The sequence below is a fragment of the Amblyraja radiata genome, chromosome 25 (assembly GCF_010909765.2).
Source record: "Amblyraja radiata isolate CabotCenter1 chromosome 25, sAmbRad1.1.pri, whole genome shotgun sequence".
Lineage (NCBI taxonomy): Eukaryota > Metazoa > Chordata > Chondrichthyes > Rajiformes > Rajidae > Amblyraja > Amblyraja radiata.
This window is the reverse complement of record NC_045980.1, coordinates 11,996,535-12,015,310: the sequence shown is the minus strand read 5'-3', so window position 1 is coordinate 12,015,310 and position 18,776 is coordinate 11,996,535. Positions and strand designations below refer to the sequence as shown.

Below are 18,776 nucleotides of genomic sequence, written 5' to 3'. Positions count from 1 at the left end.
ACATTAGTTAAAATCAAGGATATTTCCCTAACTCCCTAAATTCGCCCATAGTTTTTTAATTTAGAGATACAGTGTGGAAACAAGTCCTTTAGCCCACCGAGTCCTCACCGACCAGCCATCACCCGTACACTAGTTCTATCCTACACACTAGGCCAATTGCCCTGCTCTTCTTTGGAATTTGCAAGAAAACGGGAGCACCTGGAGGCAAGAGGAATGCCGTTGGAGGACAATACCCACACGGTCACAGGAACATAGAAAATAGGTGCAGGAGTAGGCCATTCTGCCCTTCGAGCCTGCACCGCCATTCAATATGATCATGGCTGATCATCCAACTCAGTATCCTACAGAACAACATACAAACTCCGTAGAGACAACACCCATAGTCAGGATCGAACCCGGATCTCTGGCACTATAAGGCAGCTACGCCACTGCTACGCCTCTCTGCCACCCTAGATTCATATATTCCTCCAATTCTGTTTCCTTGATCACTCCTAATTTTTTATTGATCCATCAGTAGCTGATATGCTTCAAGTGTCAATACCCGAATCTCTCATTCCTGGGGAAATATAATGTTGGAGTGTGTGGAAGGGAGATCGCCAGGGGTGATGAAATCTGTAGCTCTCAGGGTGATGAAGGCCTGGCATTTGTCTGTGGGGTCACGGTGAAGGGTTTGGTGTGAGGAGGTTGGTGCCTGGCATCAACACGGTATAGGTCAGCCAGCCAGACCGCAATAGCATGTTCCTTGTCGATGGGTTTGTAAACAATGTTGGAACTGTTGCTGCATGAGCAGAAAGGCTGCGTGTTCAGAAGGGTTGAGATAGGAGTGGGTAAGGGGAGTGGAGAAGTCATGACAGTTGATGTCATACACGCAGTTAGAAATAAAAAACTTCAGAGAGAGTAAAGGCCGGTAGGGGAAGTCCACAAGGAAGAATGTTGAAGGCAGGAGAAGGGTTTGTCACCAGCAGGTGAGAACTTGCCAGAGCAAAAGGCCCAGACAGAAAAAAGAGTTCAATATCATGACAGGCTCAAAACTTGTTACACAGGCTGGACATAGGCTGTAAACTAAGTAATATTGCCTGGAATTCATGATGCCAGTATTAAATCTCAGCCTCCTTTCCAATGATCTATAGCCATAAGGTGACAAATTCAAGAACTACAAAGATCAAATCAAGAATGGGCTAGAGAATTTACTGATTGCTCCCGATAACACTCAAAAAGCTCAAGCCCATATTAGCTAGAGGTGCCTATCTGTTTGATTAGTGCCAATGTGGCGGTACTGTTCACTAAAATAGTGAAAATGCTCGCACGCAAAATTCATAAATGCTTTTCTAGCATGTGCCACACTGTTTATAGGCTAATATTTGCTAGGGTGAATTTACATTGGCTGTAGTTACATACTGGCCAGAAGATTCACAGCAGAACCTATCTACACTGAAATTTCCCTCAATGAGGGCAAGAGGAATGCCGTTGGAGGACAATATCCTCCAAAAAATATCAGCCTGAACCTGTATCTCTATTCATTCATTGTCCTGAGTATTGGCCCATTGATATCTCAAATATTACTGTGGCAATGTCATAAATTGAATGGGAGCTTTTTAAAATAAAGGCCATAAACATTTTCTCAGAGCATCAATGGATATGGTAACAAATGCAGCCATACAATCACATGTCTATTGGGAATACTTTACAATATAAATGGGCCTCCAGCATCTATTTCAAGAAGATACAAATCTAAGTCAGACACAAAAAGTTGGAGTAACTCAGCAGGTCAGGCACCACTAGAGAAAAGGAACAGGTGACATTTCGTGTCGAGACTCTTTTTCAGACCGGGAGTCCAGGGAAAGGGGATTGAGAGATACATGGTACTTTGAACAAATTAATGGAATATATGTAGAAAGCATAGGTAATCATGGATATGTGGAGCCCACAATGGTCCATTGCTGACTGGGGGGGGGGGGGGGGGGGGAAGAGATAGGTGATAACAAATTAAGACAGTGGAACTCAACAGAACGACAGTAAAACTAATATGATGACTAGGGTGGGGAAGGAATGAAGAGAAAGAGGATGCAAGAGTTACTTGAAGTTAGAGAAATCAATTTTCATACCATTGGGCTGTAAGCTGCCCAAGCAAAATATGAGGTGCTGTTCCTCCATTTACATTCTCTGAGAGGTCAGTATGGGAATGGGAGTTAAAATGTTCGGCAACCTTGTAGGCCGAGGCGGACTGAGCGAAGGTGTTCAGCGAAACAATTGCCAAGTCTGTGCTTGGTCTCACCGATATACAAGTGCGTCAGTCCTTTCGGACGACGCAGAGGTTCACTTGCACCTCCTCCATCCTCATCTAATATATCTGCTGTTCCAGGTGTGGACTCTTCCCATATAGCAGTATGAATATTGATTTCTCTAACTTCAAGTAACCCTTGCATCCCCTCCTTCTTTGTCGCTCCCCCACCCTTGTCATTGTACCAGTTTTACTGTTGTCCTGTTGAGTTCTACTGTCTGTATTAACACATTATCACCTCTCCCACAGCCAACCATGGACCACTATGGTCTTCACATTTACTGGATTATTGTTGCTTTCTGCATATCTTCCATTCATTTGTCCTAAATAGCGTTTTTATATCTCGTTCCCCTTTTCCCTGACTCTCAGTCTGAAGAAGTGACTCGACCTGAAATGTCACCTATTCCTTCGCTCCAGAGATGCTGCCTGCCATTGAGTTACTCCAGATTTTTGTGTTTGTCTTCAGTTTAAACCAGCACCTAAAGTTCCTCCCTACACATGATATGAATCTATTTGTTTTCACTATGTTTTAAGTATAAAAAGTTTGGTATTAAAAGAAAATAATCTAACAACAGGCAACAAATGAAAGCAATAAGTCATAGTTCCATATCCCACATTCCTCCATCTTTGGTTTAGATTTGACAATTGTGGTAACACTACCAGTAGGAGAAAAGTGAAAAGTATCCTGTCAGAACTAAGTGTTTTATCTAATGATACACCCATTATATATATAAATAAACACTTCATCAATGTACATCCAATTTGCATAAGTGACCATGCTTGAGAAGGATTCAAAAACATTAAAAACAGAATCAGTAACAAGCATCAGCTGAGCAGCAATGACCCAATAAGCCACAAGAACCAAATAATCGGAATTATTTCTCACAAGAGCATTTTTCCTCAATATGACAAAAAAGCTGTGCTGAACATAACAGATGAAAGGCAAGATTAACCAATTACATTTTAGACTTTGTTCCAAAATATAATCTAATGTCAACCTCAAATTAATAGTATTAAGTTGTTTTACAAATGTAAATTTTCCAGCTGTTACAACAATTTTTAAAAAAAATTGACCTGAGATTGGTTTCTCAACTGTGACAAAATGTTGGAATAGTTTGATGCTGAGGATCTGCATCTCATAAAATTGGATCGGATCTACCAATTTATATTTCTATATTTTATAGCTCCTGATTGACATAAGGGGAAAAAAAGGCACAATTGAGCTGGAGTTCAAAATTAAAGGTGAATGGACATTCACTAATCCTCCATACAACTACACAATGGACTTCATTCTATTGCCTGCTGACATTACCCTGGGTGTCACTGCTAATTTGACTTCATTATTTTCCATTAATTGACAGCTATTTTCTCACACAATCAAGGATTCTATTCATTCCAAATAAATAACAAAAACAGGCTAAAAAACAAAGTTGTCATTGTATAATACTGCACTCACATGGGCTCTTCCGAGCCAACATTCCAGCCATTTACGCTTCATAAATTTACAAGGCTCAACAATCAGTCTCAGCAAGCTAATTAATTAAGAAAAACACTATCATTAAATTTTAATGCTCCCAATCAGAGTTCACACAAAGATTTTTAGAGCACCCACCAGAAAATAACTGGGAGCAGAAACCCAAAGTCAATTTCTTCCCCTTCCTTGAGTCCAGTCTTAGGCTGCACTAAACTAACTGATCTCAGAGAAAATTATAATAGTTAACCAAGCACAAATTGGTATTTGTTTATTGTTGTCACATATATCGAGATACAGTGAAGTTTTGTTTGTGTGGTATCCTGTCCAATCGTACTATACACGAGTACAATACACAAGAACAATAGGCAGTGCAAACAGTAAAATACCAAAGTGCAGAATCTAGTATTTTAGCAATATAGCATTGCATTTACAGAGAAAGTGCAGTTAAAAAAAAATAAAGCTCCACAATGAGGTAGGTTGGAAGATTGGAACTACACACTAGCACGAGAGGATTGGTTAGTAGTCTGTTAAGAATGGGGAAGAAGCTGTTCCTGAAGAAAGGCACAAAATGCTGGAATAACTCAGCGGGTCAGACAGCATCTCTGGAGAAAAGGAATAGGTAACGTTTCGGATCGGAACCTTTCTTCATACTGAAAGATAGAGGAGGAGGCCGGGGGCAAGACTGGAGTCGAGAAAAGGCCAGAACAAATCAGGGCCGGCAACGGATGGCCTCACGAAGGGTGGAGTCCATAATGACCCATTGTTGGCTGGGAAAGATGTGCTAACAGGAGAGATCTAAGGATGCAAACAGTGTAACTAGTAGGATGAGGGGGGGGGGGGGGGGGGGGGGAGGAAGGAAGAGATGAGAGGGGAGGGAATGCAAGAGTTATTTGAAATTAGAAAAATTACCATACTGGGTTGTAAACTGCCCAAGTGAAATATGAGGTGCTGTTCCCCCAATCTGCGTGTGGCCTTACTCTGATAGTGGAGGAGACCCATGACAGAAAGGTCAGTATGGGAATATGAAGACGAGTTAAAATGTTTGGCAACCGGAAGATCACGTAGGCCAAGGTGGACTGAGCATTCCTGAAGGTAGACACAAAATGCTGGAGTAACTCAGCGGGACAGGCAGCAACTCTGGTGGGAAGGAATGGGTGACTTTCAGGTCGAGACCCTTCTTCAGACCCGAAACGTCACCCATTCTTTCTCTCCAGAGATGCTGCCTGTCCCCGCTGAGTTACTCCCGCATTTTGTGTCTACCTTCGATTTAAACCAGCATCTGCAATTTTTTCCTACACATCCGGAATATTCCTGAATCTGGTTGTACATGCTTTGAAGCTTTTGTATCGTCTGCTTGCTGGGAAGGGAAGGAGGGAATGACCAAATTAAAATGGCCCTTGATTATGTTGAGTGTTCTCCTGAAGCAATGTGGTGTAGTTGGGGTTGATTGGGCCAGGGGCGGGTTGGCTAGTTTGTGAGTTGGACTGTTATATCCACAACTCTCTGTAATTTCTTAGTCGGGCAAATCAAGCCCTGTTTCCCGAGTGACAACAAGGCATCCATGTTATACTGCATGAGAATTCCAAAAGGACCCGTTGGTTTTGATGGCTAGTAAACCATGCACCCGACTATGCCAAGTGTAGAATCTGTGAGTAATTTGACAGATTTGGAATGTTTCTGCCAAGGTTTGGCATTCAGAATCCATCTACAAGTTTGGGACTTGGTTTTTGACGATGCACACTCATTATTTGTGGATATTATTCCATTTACAGGGGCAAGCAGATAATGTAATACATTTACCATTAAGATCTGTACATTTACTCTTTTGTAATGAAGAAAATATGTGCATCTTTATTTATCTTGATAACTTTTAGTCACTCCATTTTTTTCGAGAATAAACAGAATAATGGTCGTTTGCCCCTTAGACTTTGCCCCTTGATGAGCTTCAACTGTAAATGCAAGTTGTAACCATGTGGGAACCTGTCCTTGTCTGATCCTTTGCACGTGTAAGTGTATTTTCAGTATCAGGTAGATATTTCTACACAATATTCCAAATTGTTTTGTGCATACATTGCTGCTAATTGAGATCAAAATTGGCAAGCTCAGTTCTGTAAAACTCCTCACTGCATTGGTGAGCTACGTGCGGTATTAGTTAGTTAAACCATCAGTATAATCCTGCAACCTGCTAGATAAACAATCTTGATCTTCATTGAGTTCTGACAATTGAAGTGTCTTGAGTTTTAAAATTGGCAAACTTGAATGCTTTGGTGGCCTTATCCCTCGCTGTCCAACCAACCTCTTTAGTCAATAGTTCTCTTACAGTGTTGCCCTTTTTACTAGCAAATTCACTATCCTCTTGCCGTCAGCAAATTGCCGCCTTCTACATATTGAAAGCTTTGGAATTCTACTTCCATCTCTCTCTCTTTTGATATCCTTGTCTTTGGAATGATTTTATCAAAGCTTATTTTGTCTTGGGATATTTCCTGTATTAAATGGCACAATAGTCAAGAATGTTTCTATTGTCATAGGTACTGAAATGGAACACTATTTTTTTTTATTTGCAGCAGCACAACAGATTTGTAAACACAGGAGTCAACAGATAATATAATAGACAAACAAAAAAAAGATGTTCATCAATAAAAAACCCCCAATATAGTGCAAAAAACAAAACCCAAAGTCCCCAGTACAACAAAGGTAGTTTGTAGTTTTGACACAAAATGCTGGAGTAACTTTGCGGGACAGGCAGCACCCAGAGTTACTCCAGCATTTTGTGTCTATCTCCAGTTTAAACCAGCATCTGCAGTTCCTTCCTACACGAGTTTGTAGTTTAGTTGGGGTTAATTGTGTTCAAAGCCTGATGGTTGTTGGGAAGAAGCTGATCCTGAAACTGAATGTTACAGTTTTCAGAACTACTATGCCTTCTTCCAGATGGCAGGAGTGAAATGAGAGCATGGCCAGAGTGATGTGGGACCTTGATGATGCTGTCTGCCTTTTTGAGACAATGCCTTGTATAGATCCCTTTGATGGTTGGAAGTCAATACACGTGATGTATCGGGCAATGTTCACCACTTTTGTAATCCCCTTCGTTCCTGGGCGTTTGAGTTGCCAAACCAGGCCATGATGCAACCAGTCAACATGTACACTACCATACACCTGTAAAAGTTCAAGGGAGCATGTCAACATACAGAATCACCTCAATCTTCTAAGGAAGTAGAACTATTGTTGGGCTTTCTTTTATAATTTCATCAATATGCTGGGTCCAGGACAGATCTTCAGAGATACGCATGCCCCAAAACTTGAAATGGTTTATTCTCTCCACCACCGTCCCATTGAAGAGGACAGGTTTGTGGATCAGCCTTTCTTTTCTAAATTCAACAATCAGATCCATAGTTTTACTGACTTTGAGAGCAAGTTTAGCTGTTCTGGCGCCATTCAATCAGATGATCAATCTCCCCCCTATAGTCTGACTCATTGTCATATGAACCTCGCCAACAAAGGTGGTGTTGTCAGCAAAGTTGGAACTGTGTCCTGCTACACAGTCAAGGGTATAGAGTAGAGCAGGGGACTGAGCACACAGCCTTTTAATACCCGTGCTTATGGTTAGATAGGAGGAGGAGGAAGTGTCGTTGCCAATTTGTACCGATTTTGTTGATAAAGAAGTTGGGGATCCAAGTGCAAATGGTTGAGCAGAGGATCATTTCTCAGAGCTTGATAATAAATTTGGAGGGTATGATGGTGTTGAACGCCGAGCAGTAGTCCATGAACACCAGCCTGACAGTGTTTTTATTGTCCAAGCATCCAGTGCAGAGTGGCGATCCAGCGGGATCGCATCCCCCAATGATCTATTGTGACGGTAGGCAACTTGTAGTGGACCCAGGTTCTTGCTGAGATAGTTGATATGCATCATAACCAACCTCAAAGCACTGCATCACCATGGACATTAGTGCCACTGATCCGGTAGTCATTGAAGCATCTCACCTCACTCTTCTAGGACATCAGTATTATTGATGGCCTTTTAAAGCAGGTGGGAACCTCAGAAATGAGAGGTTGAAGATGTCCACAAAAACTCCAGCCAGTTGGTTCTTGAACGCTTTGAAAATTCAATCAGGTAAACCATCAGGTCTAGACACTTTCCGAGGTTTCACATTCCTGAAGGGTCTTCTGACGTCGGACTTGGTGACGGAGATTGCAATACCATCAGTGGCTGTGAGGGCCCGAGAAAGCACATCAGTGTTCTTCCTATCGAAGCATGCATAGAACTCATCCATGAGTGCTAATGTAGTCACAGTTTACATATGAGCAGCAAACCCTGCATATTTTAATTTTTGTGTATTTGGTAGACAAATACAGGCTGAGCTTCCTTTTTTCAATAGTTTCTGATCTTACTGAATCAAGGCCATCATTTAAAACAAAATGAATATAGCATATTGTGACTTACTGTATTGTTATCTTTGCGCCAGCTTCGTGCAGCATTTGATAAAGGCCAACTAGTGCACTCACAGCCTCCATCTGTGCAGACATGGGCCTGGGATATTTTCAGTGAAGCTCCATCTAGATGGCACTCGCCATCTCCCTGGCCCTACCCTCATCACTGTAACACTTAGATAATGAGGACAGCTGCGCCATACTTCTAGTTATTGACTATAGCTATGCCGTCAACACCAGAAACCCAATAAAACTCATCTCCAAACTCCTGGAACATAATGCGCTTATGACTGTGCAGCCAAAATCTACTCTAACCACATTTATAAGTTTACAGATGGCACCAATGTAATGAGCCAGATCTCAAATAATGATGGGTGGAGTACAGGAAGCAGATGGAGAGTTTAGGGACAGGGTGTCAAGACAACAATCTCTCCCTCAATGTCAGCAAGATAAAGGAGCTAGTTATTGATTGCAGGAAGCCAGGTAGTGGACCTCCCCAGTCAGAATCAATGTCGCCAAAGTAGAGATGGTGAAGTGCTTTAAATTTCTCAGGCTAAATATTGCCAACATTTGTCCTTAACCACATTGAAGCTGTGGCCAGGAAAGCACAACAACACCTTCTACTTCCTTAGAAGATTAAAGACATTCTGTCTTTAATGATTCTTACTTCTGCAGATGCACAGTAGGCCCATGTTTCATCACTATCATTACACCTAGTTCCACTCCAATTCATGAACTTTGCACATGATTTTAGATAGCTAACAGATGGAACATAACTTAAGCTTTTTTAAACCAAAAATATATACGAAGGTATATATCGTCTGACGCTTCATGACAAAGATTTAGTTGCAAAATAAAGCGAGAGATGCTGAAACAAACTGCAAGATTAATAGGATGAATTATATCCAACATAATTAATCATATTCCTCCATAGATACCAACAAACTCAACAACCACTACTCCTCTAGTGCAAAGAACAGCATGAAATTGATTTTGGAAAACATAGTTTGATTTCAATGGTTACACAGAGAAACTATAGCACTAATTACCTTGGGCATAGTTTTGGAAAAACGTTAGTTCTCCAAACCAACTAAATTAATTTCTATGTACAAATTCTCAATCTTTTCAGGTTGCAACATAGGCAGTTAGAGCTAATTTTGCAGTCAGTTTACATTGGCTAAACAAAAATGACTATGAGAAAATTATTAAGAATAATTGCATGGATCTAACCTTAGAAATGATATTAAGAATGATAAGAATAATACTATCAAGTATCAAAAGTTAAAATTATCTACCTTAAAATGAAAATATCCTTAGTTTCAATTATGCCACTTTGAGTCAAGTGCAGTTCCAAACATTTCCAGAGCTTAGTACTCAAAAAATATTTGTTTTAATATACCACAAATACCACTGTGGTACATCACCAGCAATTCCGTTATTAGAGAGTCTTTTTTTAATAAATTAGTTAGCACCCTAAGATGTAGATTTAGAAAATATAATATTCACCCAGATTTGTGTACTTGTTTTCCCTCTGGAAAATATCAATTCATCTATCACATCCAGGAATTGTCCCCAAATCTAAGTTTGTGTTACCTAGAATGGCTTTACCTACAGTTTTGAAGTTACTATACCTTGATTCTGATTTCTGACTCAAAAGAGGCAACAAAGTCACGTGTTGATTCAAAGACAATGTATTCATTCTTTGAGTAAATATTCCCATCTAATTTTCAGGTAATTCTCCAACTAAAAGGTGATAATTTCAAAGTGCTTACTTAGTAATACTCAGCCATGGATTGCTGTTTCTCTAATATGACAAAAGGCACAATAAACAAACTCCAGTGTGTTGAAAGGTAGGCAGCAAAGCTCTCCTGGGGATTTATATGATATAAACCACGAAAGGAAACGTATTCAAGTAGTATCCAAAAATCATGTATCGTGGCATCTTGGACAAAGGGAGTTTTTCTTCTTTATTTCAATTAATATTCACCTCTCTCATTTGGGCTTTACAGACAGTTTTGTCATGACATGTCACATTAGGTGATGGAAATAAACTTGGTTTGAAACACACAAGAGAGCAGCTGATGTTAGAAAGCATCAGCTGACACGATTCATGTTTTGCCTGAAAATAATACGATAGTTTTTACTTCTAAAAGCGGAATATACTATGTGACAGCTCTACTGAAGTAATAACGGTATCTAGAAATCATACAGATATTAGACATGGTACGTGGCTTAAAGATTTGTTATCAGAGATAAAATGACTTGTATATACCTTTGTATGCCTTGCAGAATATAAAATAGAGCCGCAGATATCTATAAAAGTGGTACTTAAAGCATGGATTTCATTTAACCTGTTTGCGATATTTACTCTGAAGAAGGGTTTCGGCCCGAAACGTCGCCTATTTCCTTCGCTCCATAGATGCTGCTGCACCCGCTGAGTTTCCCCAGCAATTTTGTGTACCTGCGATATTTACTTCACTGAATTTCCAATTTACACGATTAGGGAAAAAAACATCAACTGCAACGTTTACTAGAAAATGTTTCAATGTCTCCACCTATATAATGGCGAATTGATATTTCATCGTCAAACCGGGAAAATAGACGAAGAGTATCCAAGATATTCCGTGCTAAACACCAACGATGAGTTAAAGACAAACCCAGCCACGTTGGACAGCAGCGAACTGCAGCGACATCAGCTGAGCTGCACCAAACCCCTCACGCAACTGATCCCAGGGAAAGTGAGCTCAGGACTGGCTGCTCATTCAATAAACTGCGACTGCTCCAATTCACTTAAAAGCCTCTGTCCAGACCATCACGCATCGCTAAACACTATTCGGGGGCTGACTCTACAATATGGCACGAATGTCGCCAGACAAAAACAAAATGTAATCACCAGGCTTCACAAAATAAAAGGAAAACACAGCCCTGGCGGCATGTATTCGGCGCTTCATCCCTGAACGCTGTCAAGATGGAGGGCGGACACCCTAAAAGCAAACAACTTGTAAACTAACCTGAGTGACAGAACAGCTACCGGCTTCCTTCCCCCAACACAAACAAAATATAAAGGTGATTTTCTGTCCGGGGACACGCGAAAGCAAACTCTTCGATGACCCGTGCTGGCTGGGTTTTGTTTCTCCTCTCACCGAAGAATGATCATTATGATTTGTTATTATTTTTCTGTCCGCGGCGGTGGGATAGCTGCTCAGAACATGGCGGCGGGAGGGGAGGGGAACGTCAACCACAGCGTCGACGTCACGAAGAGGCCGTCACCCAGCGGCCGCGCTCGCGGGTGGACCACGTGGTGCGGGGGAACCACGTGGTGCGCGGCGGCGGCAGCAGCTGAGGGCGGCGATTTGTTTTCAAATGAGGGCCGCGGCCACGTCAGCTCCTTGGCAACGCCCTTTGAACCGGCAGCGCTTGTTGAGCAGTGAGAGGCGAGAGGCCTGGTGACAGCACCCGGACATTTGAGTGCTTCCATCAAAGTCGTCAGGGTTTGATTCCCGCTTGGTGCAGCTTACAACGCAGCGGTATGAATATTGATTTCTGAAGAAACTTCTCGATCCGAAACGTCACCCCTTTCTTCTCTCCAGGGATGCTGCCTGTCCCGCTGAGTTACTCCAGCATTTTATGTCTTTCTATTGATTTATTTAACTTCAAGTTACCCTTGCTTTCCCTTTATCCCAATGAATCATTCTGCATTTCCTTGATCAGCATCTGCTTTGATCTGTGGTTGTCATGCCTTACCTTTCCGTATCTCTAGTCTCCCTCTCCCCTGACTCTCAGTCTCGACCCGAAACGTCACCTATTCATTCTCTCCAGAGATGCTGCCTGTCCCGTTCAGTTAACTCCAGCATTTTGTGTCAATCTTTGATTCTCACTATATAATTTTATGAATTGTAACATACAATTTCCGATTCTTTGTTAAAGCAAATTTACAGCAACGTTTTTATTTACTGCCGCGTGACATGGACAGGATAATGCATTCAGTCCAAATCGGATTTTTAACGTCATAGTTGTCTTTCAAGAATCAAAAATGTTTTATTGTTATATGTGCCGAAACAGAACAATGAAATAGGAGTTATTGTATTATCCGCTGATTTAGCTCTTTGAGGGTGCTTGATGGTACTAGACGTTTACAAGTTGCTGAGGATGGGAATACATGACACTGCAGATGCTGGAATATTGAGCAAAAATAGCAAACCGAGCCTTGAAGAAGAATCCCGATCCAAAACATTGTCTATTTCCCTCCACAGGTGTTATCTGCCCAGCTGTGTTCCCCCACTAGTTTGATTTTCTGTTCAAGTTGCTGCCGATGTTGGGAATTTGAAATAAATACTGAGTGATGACAGTGTGTACTCGGCTAAAGAACTTCAAGGGGAAGAGAAACAGACTTAATGTTTGAGGTTGAAGGAGACACAAAATGCTGGAGTCACTCAGTGGGACAGGCAGCATCTCAGGAGAGAAGGAATGGGTGACGTTTCGGGTCCCTGACGTTTGGTAACCAGTGGATAAAGAAGTTGGACAAAATGTGTCGAAAGGAACTACAGATGCTGGTTTATACCAAGGATAGTCATAAAGTGTAGAAGTAACTCCGCAGGTCAGGCAACATTTCTGGAGAAAAAAGATGATGACGTTTCAGGTCAGGACCCTTCTTCAGACCCTGGAGTGAATTGGTTCATAGCCTTTGTAATACAAAGTTCAAGGCAAGATTTTGCAATGACTGACTATGTCAAATGGTGCAAGCATATTATACTTTTATGCCTCCTCCTGCCCTTTGATCAGTGTCTATTATGATTGCTTGAAAACAGTGAAATTTGTGGGTCTACTTGTGGACTTTTGGAATTGTCAGCATGCTGATGTATTACAGTGTTTAAAGATTTATTTGATGAACTTTAAAGTTGTGAAAGATGGAGCATACCAGATGCAGAATAAAATATCCTCAACTTTAAAGTTGTGAAAAAAATGGCTCAATTTTAAATCTCTGTTCAATCTCTCCCCTGTATGTCCTGTGGTTTAGAATCCTCTACCTGGGAAAAAGACTGTGCGTGTTCACTTTATCCCTGCCCCTCATGATCTTGTGCACCTCAATAATGTCACTCCTCCGGACCTCTGCAGATCAGCCGGCAGAATATTCAGACATCTTTAACCTTATTCCTCCATTCTGAGATCCCCACCTGCTTTAAAAAGACCACTATCATCCCAATGTCAAAAAGCAAGAGAGCGTGCCTTATTGACTATTATCATGTGGCTCTGACAGCCACAATCATGAAGTGTTTTGAGAGACTGTTGATGGCACACATTAATTCCAGCCTTCCAGACACCCTTGATCCACGGCAGATTGCCCACTGTCGCAACAGGTCCACACCAAATGCCATCTGGCTGGCCCTAAACTCATAGAAACATAGAAACATAGAAATTAGGTGCAGGAGTAGGCCATTCGGCCCTTCGAGCCTGCACCGCCATTCAATATGATCATGGCTGATCATCCAACTCAGTATCCCGTACCTGCCTTCTCTCCATACCCTCTGATCCCCTTAGCCACAAGGGCCACATCTAACTCCCTCTTAAATATAGCCAATGAACTGGCCTCGACTACCCTCTGTGGCAGAGAGTTCCAGAGATTCACCACTCTCTGTGTGAAAAAAGTTCTTCTCATCTCGGTTTTAAAGGATTTCCCCCTTATCCTTAAGCTGTGACCCCTTGTCCTGGACTTCCCCAACATCGGGAGCAATCTTCCTGCATCTAGCCTGTCCAACCCAAGAATTTTATAAGTTTCTATAAGATCCCCTCTCAATCTCCTAAATTCTAGAGAGTATAAACCAAGTCTATCCAGTCTTTCTTCATAAGACAGTCCTGACATCCCAGGAATCAGTCTGGTGAACCTTCTCTGCACTCCCTCTATGGCAATAATGTCCTTCCTCAGATTTGGAGACCAAAACTGTACGCAATACTCCAGGTGTGGTCTCACCAAGACCCTGTACAACTGCAGTAGAACCGTCCCTGCTCCTATACTCAAATCCTTTTGCTATGAAAGCTAACATACCATTCGCCTTCTTCACTGCCTGCTGCACCTGCATGCCTACTTTCAATGACTGGTGTACCATGACACCCAGGTCTCGCTGCATCTCCCCTTTTCCTAGTCGGCCACCATTTAGATAATAGTCTGCTTTCCTGTTTTTGCCACCAAAATGGATAACCTCACATTTATCCACATTATACTGCATCTGCCAAACATTTGCCCACTCACCCAGCCTATCCAAGTCACCTTGCAGTCTCCTAGCATCCTCCTCACAGCTAACACTGCCCCCCAGCTTAGGTGTCATCCGCAAACTTGGAGATATTGCCTTCAATTCCCTCATCCAGATCATTAATATATATTGTAAATAGCTGGGGTCCCAGCACTGAGCCTTGCGGTACCCCACTAGTCACTGCCTGCCATTGTGAAAAGGACCCGTTTACTCCTACTCTTTGCTTCCTGTTTGCCAGCCAGTTCTCTATCCACATCAATACTGAACCCCCAATGCCATGTGCTTTAAGTTTGTATACTAATCTCTTATGTGGGACCTTGTCAAAAGCCTTCTGGAAGTCCAGATACACCACATCCACTGGTTCTCCCCTATCCACGCTACTAGTTACATCCTCGAAAAATTCTATAAGATTCGTCAGACATGATTTACCTTTTGTAAATCCATGCTGACTTTGTCCAATGATTTCACCACTTTCCAAATGTGCTGCTATCCCATCTTTAATAACTGACTCTAGTAGCTTCCCCACTACCGATGTTAGACTAACTGGTCTGTAATTCCCTGTTTTCTCTCTCCCTCCCTTCTTAAAAAGTAGGGTTACGTTTGCTACCCGCCAATCCTCAGGAACTACTCCAGAATCTAAAGAGTTTTGAAAGATTATTACTAATGCATCCACTATTTCTGGAGCTACTTCCTTAAGTACTCTGGGATGCAGCCTATCTGGTCCTGGGGATTTATCGGCCTTTAATCCATTCAATTTACCCAACACCACTTCCCGGCTAACCTGGATTTCACTCAATTCCTCCAACTCCTTTGACCCGCGGTCCCCTACTATTTCCGGCAGATTATTTATGTCTTCCTTAGTGAAGACGGAACCAAAGTAGTTATTCAATTGCTCCGCCATATCCTTGTTCACCATGATCAACTCACCTGTTTCTGACTGCAAGGGACCTACATTTGTTTTAACTAATCTCTTTCTTATCACATATCTATAAAAACTTTTGCAGTCAGTTTTTATGTTCCCTGCCAGTTTTCTTTCATAATCTATTTTTCCTTTCCTAATTAAGCCCTTTGTCCTCCTCTGCTGGTCTCTGAATTTCTCCCAGGCCTCCGGTATGCTGCTTTTTCTGGCTAATTTGTATGCATCATCCTTCGCTTTGATACTATCCCTGATTTCCCTTGTTATCCACGGATGTACTACCTTCCCTGATTTATTCTTTTGCCAAACTGGGATGAACAATTTTTGTAGTTCATCCATGCAGTCTTTAAATGTCTTCCATTGCATATCCACCGTCAACAGTTTTAGAATTAATTGCCAGTCAATCTTGGCCAATTCACGTCTCATACCCTCAAAGTTACCTTTCTTTAAGTTCAGAACCATTGTTTCTGAATTAACAATGTCACTCTCCATCCTAATGAAGAACTCAACCATATTATGGTCACTCTTGCCCAAGGGGGCACGTACAACAAGACTGCTAACTAACCCTTCCTCATTACTCAATACCCAGTCTAAAATAGCCTGCTCTCTCGTTGGTTCCTCTACATGTTGATTTAGATAACTATCCCGCATACATTCCAAGAAATCCTCTTCCTCATCACCCCTGCCAATTTGATTCACCCAATCTATATGCAGATTGAAGTCACCCATTATAACGGTTTTGCCTTTGTCGCACGCATTTCTAATTTCCTGTTTGATACCATCTCCAACTTCACTACTACTGTTAGGTGGCCTGTACACAACACCCACCAGCATTTTCTGCCCCTTAGTGTTTCGCAGCTGTACCCATACTGATTCCACATCCTCCAAACTAATGTCCTTCCTTTCCATTGCGTTAATCTCCTCTCTAATCAGATTGCCCACTGTCGCAACAGGTCCACACCAAATGCCATCTGGCTGGCCCTAAACTCATCTATGGAACACTTCAGCAACAAGGACTCATACACCAGACTCCTATTTATCAACTATAGATCTGCCTTTAACACCATAATCCCATTCAAACGCATCACCATATTCCTGGAGCAAGGAGTCAGCACCACTTTTTCCACTGGATCCTCGATTTTCTCAACTACAGACTACAATCTCTAGATAGATGACAATAAAATTTTAAAAACAGTGCCTGGCAAGGATGTGTTCTTAGTCCTTCACTATACTCCCTATACACTTATGACCGTGCGGCCAAATTTGGCTCTAACTATATCCACATGAGGCCAGTTCATTGGCTATATTTAAGAGGGAGTTAGATGTGGCCCTTGTGGCTAAAGGGATCAGAGGGTATGGAGAGAAGGCAGGTACGGGATACTGAGTTGGATGATCAGCCATGATCATATTGAATGGCGGTGCAGGCTCGAAGGGCTGAATGGCCTACTCCTGCACCTAATTTCTATGTTTGCAGATGTCCTCTCTTTGGTGGGTCGGATCACGAACAATGACAAGATGGAGTACAGGAAGGAGATAGAAAACTTAGTAGCATAATGTCAGGACGACAACTTCTCCCTTAATGTCAGCAAGACATGGGAGCTAGTTATCGATTTCAGGAAACATGATGGAGCACATGCCCCAGTCAGCATCAATGGTGCCGATGTGGAAATGGTTCAGAGCTTTAAGTTCCGTTGCATAAATATTACCAACGATCTATCGAAGGCCAACCACATTTAAGCGATAGCCAAGAAGGCACACCAACGCCTCAACTTACGCAAAAGACTGAAGAAATTTGGCATGTCGCCAATGACTCTTACAAACTTCTATAGATGTGCCACAGAAAGTACTTAGAATCATAGTCATAGGGTTATACAGTGTCGAAACAGGTCCTTCGGCCCATGTTGCTCACTCCAGCCAACATGAGGGAATCAATTCCACCGTGAGCAAAAATATTGGCTCTGAGATCTTTCATGTGGAATCTATTGGTGAAGCTAAGACCTCAAAGGTCAGAATATCTTAGTGTGGGTTGTATGTAAACCTAGCTGGGTAGTCTGCAACCTGATGGCAAGAGCAAAGAATTCTGTCATTTCAGGTAACTTACTCCCCTCAGTCATTCTCTCCCCCCTTCTACCCAGATTTCCATGTAACAACAAACACCCACCCCTTCTCATTCAACCACTTTCCCCTCCCACTCCATTTGCCCATTCTTTTATCAGATCCTCTTCTCCCGACTGTTCCTGTCAGCCTATCCCACGTCCCTTATTTGGACCAATACCCCACCTCCTTCCCCATCAGATTCCATCAACTGCAGCTCCTTGTTACCTCCTCCAATCATTTCCTCGGCTCTGTGACTCTTTTCATCTGAATCCATCCACCAGTCAATGCCCGCTCCCAAGAATTAACCTTTTTTTCCAGCTCTTGCACTGCCTTCTCACCTCTTTCTTATGTTTATCTTCCTTTCTGTTAAAATATTTTTATTAGTTTTTTCCCCCAAAAAAATAGCAAATCAAAAAGAATAATGATAAACATAACAATGATATTGATACATAGGGATCAGGATTACGTTAATATCAGGTATAACATAATATGAGTCCAGTGTCAAAATACACATTGAATATAGACCTCCCCGGTCTCTATGTAAATATTGTTAAATATTTAAAAGAAAACATATATGTAGAAAAAAACACAAAGATAAAAAGAAAAAAAAGGAAAAAAGGAAGAAACAAAACCCCCCTAAACTAAAGAGAAAAAAAAAGCAAAATAGAATCTCTGAGAATTTCAACAATTTAAGTTTGTTTGTCGTCAAGCCCGTTCCATCATATAGAGGTAAAATAATTTTTATAACGGTTGGAGACGGAGCAATTTATGTTGTGTGAAAGTGTTGAATAAATTTTCCCCAAGTCTTATCAAATCTAACCAAGGGTTCAACAATGTCACTCCTGATTTTTTCTAAATTTAAACATGATATCGTTTCAGAGTACCAGTGGAGTGTGGTCGGAGGGTTTAAATAAAATAGATCTTCGGGCGATTAATGTGGTAAAAGCAATCAACTGATGGGCGGAACGGGACAAATGAATAGAATCTAACATTGGTAGCCCAAAAATTGCAGTAATAGTTTATCTTCCGTCTACTCAGTTCAGATTAAGGGTCTCGATCCGAATCATAGCCTGGCCATTTTCCTTCACAGGTGATGCCTGATATTCCTCCAGTTGTTTGTTTTTTGAGCGTTAAAATTGAATGTTAATTTTGAGTTGAGAGTCAGAATCTAAATAAAGGAAATCAAAAATAAGAGCTGTGAATCGTCTGTGCCAGATTGTGAAACATTACTTAAAGGGTTGATAGTGGATAGCCAATGGGAAACATTTCAAGAGCACATTAATGAATTAAAGCAATTCATTGGTGTCTGGTACAAAAATAAAACTTGGGGTGGAT

General features: G+C 41.6%; 2 protein-coding genes across 5 annotated transcripts in view; one reads left to right on the top strand and one right to left on the bottom strand.

Annotated features, from left to right (window-relative positions):
- The window catches only part of mtmr3 (myotubularin related protein 3), a 99,047-nt gene extending 87,542 nt beyond the window's left edge, over positions 1 to 11,505 (bottom strand). For 2 of the 3 annotated variants that reach the window (XM_033043167.1, XM_033043168.1), the window contains exon 1: positions 11,192 to 11,425. The gene's annotated coding sequence lies outside the window, so the exon portion shown is untranslated. Of the gene's footprint in view, positions 1 to 11,191 lie in introns of all 3 variants that reach the window. The other variant, XM_033043169.1, reaches the window with a different exon arrangement.
- Positions 11,506 to 11,563: 58 nt separating this feature from the next.
- The window catches only part of ascc2 (activating signal cointegrator 1 complex subunit 2), a 55,979-nt gene continuing 48,766 nt past the window's right edge, over positions 11,564 to 18,776 (top strand). For both annotated transcript variants that reach the window (XM_033043162.1, XM_033043161.1), the window contains exon 1: positions 11,564 to 11,707. The gene's annotated coding sequence lies outside the window, so the exon portion shown is untranslated. The remainder of the gene's footprint in view (positions 11,708 to 18,776) is intronic.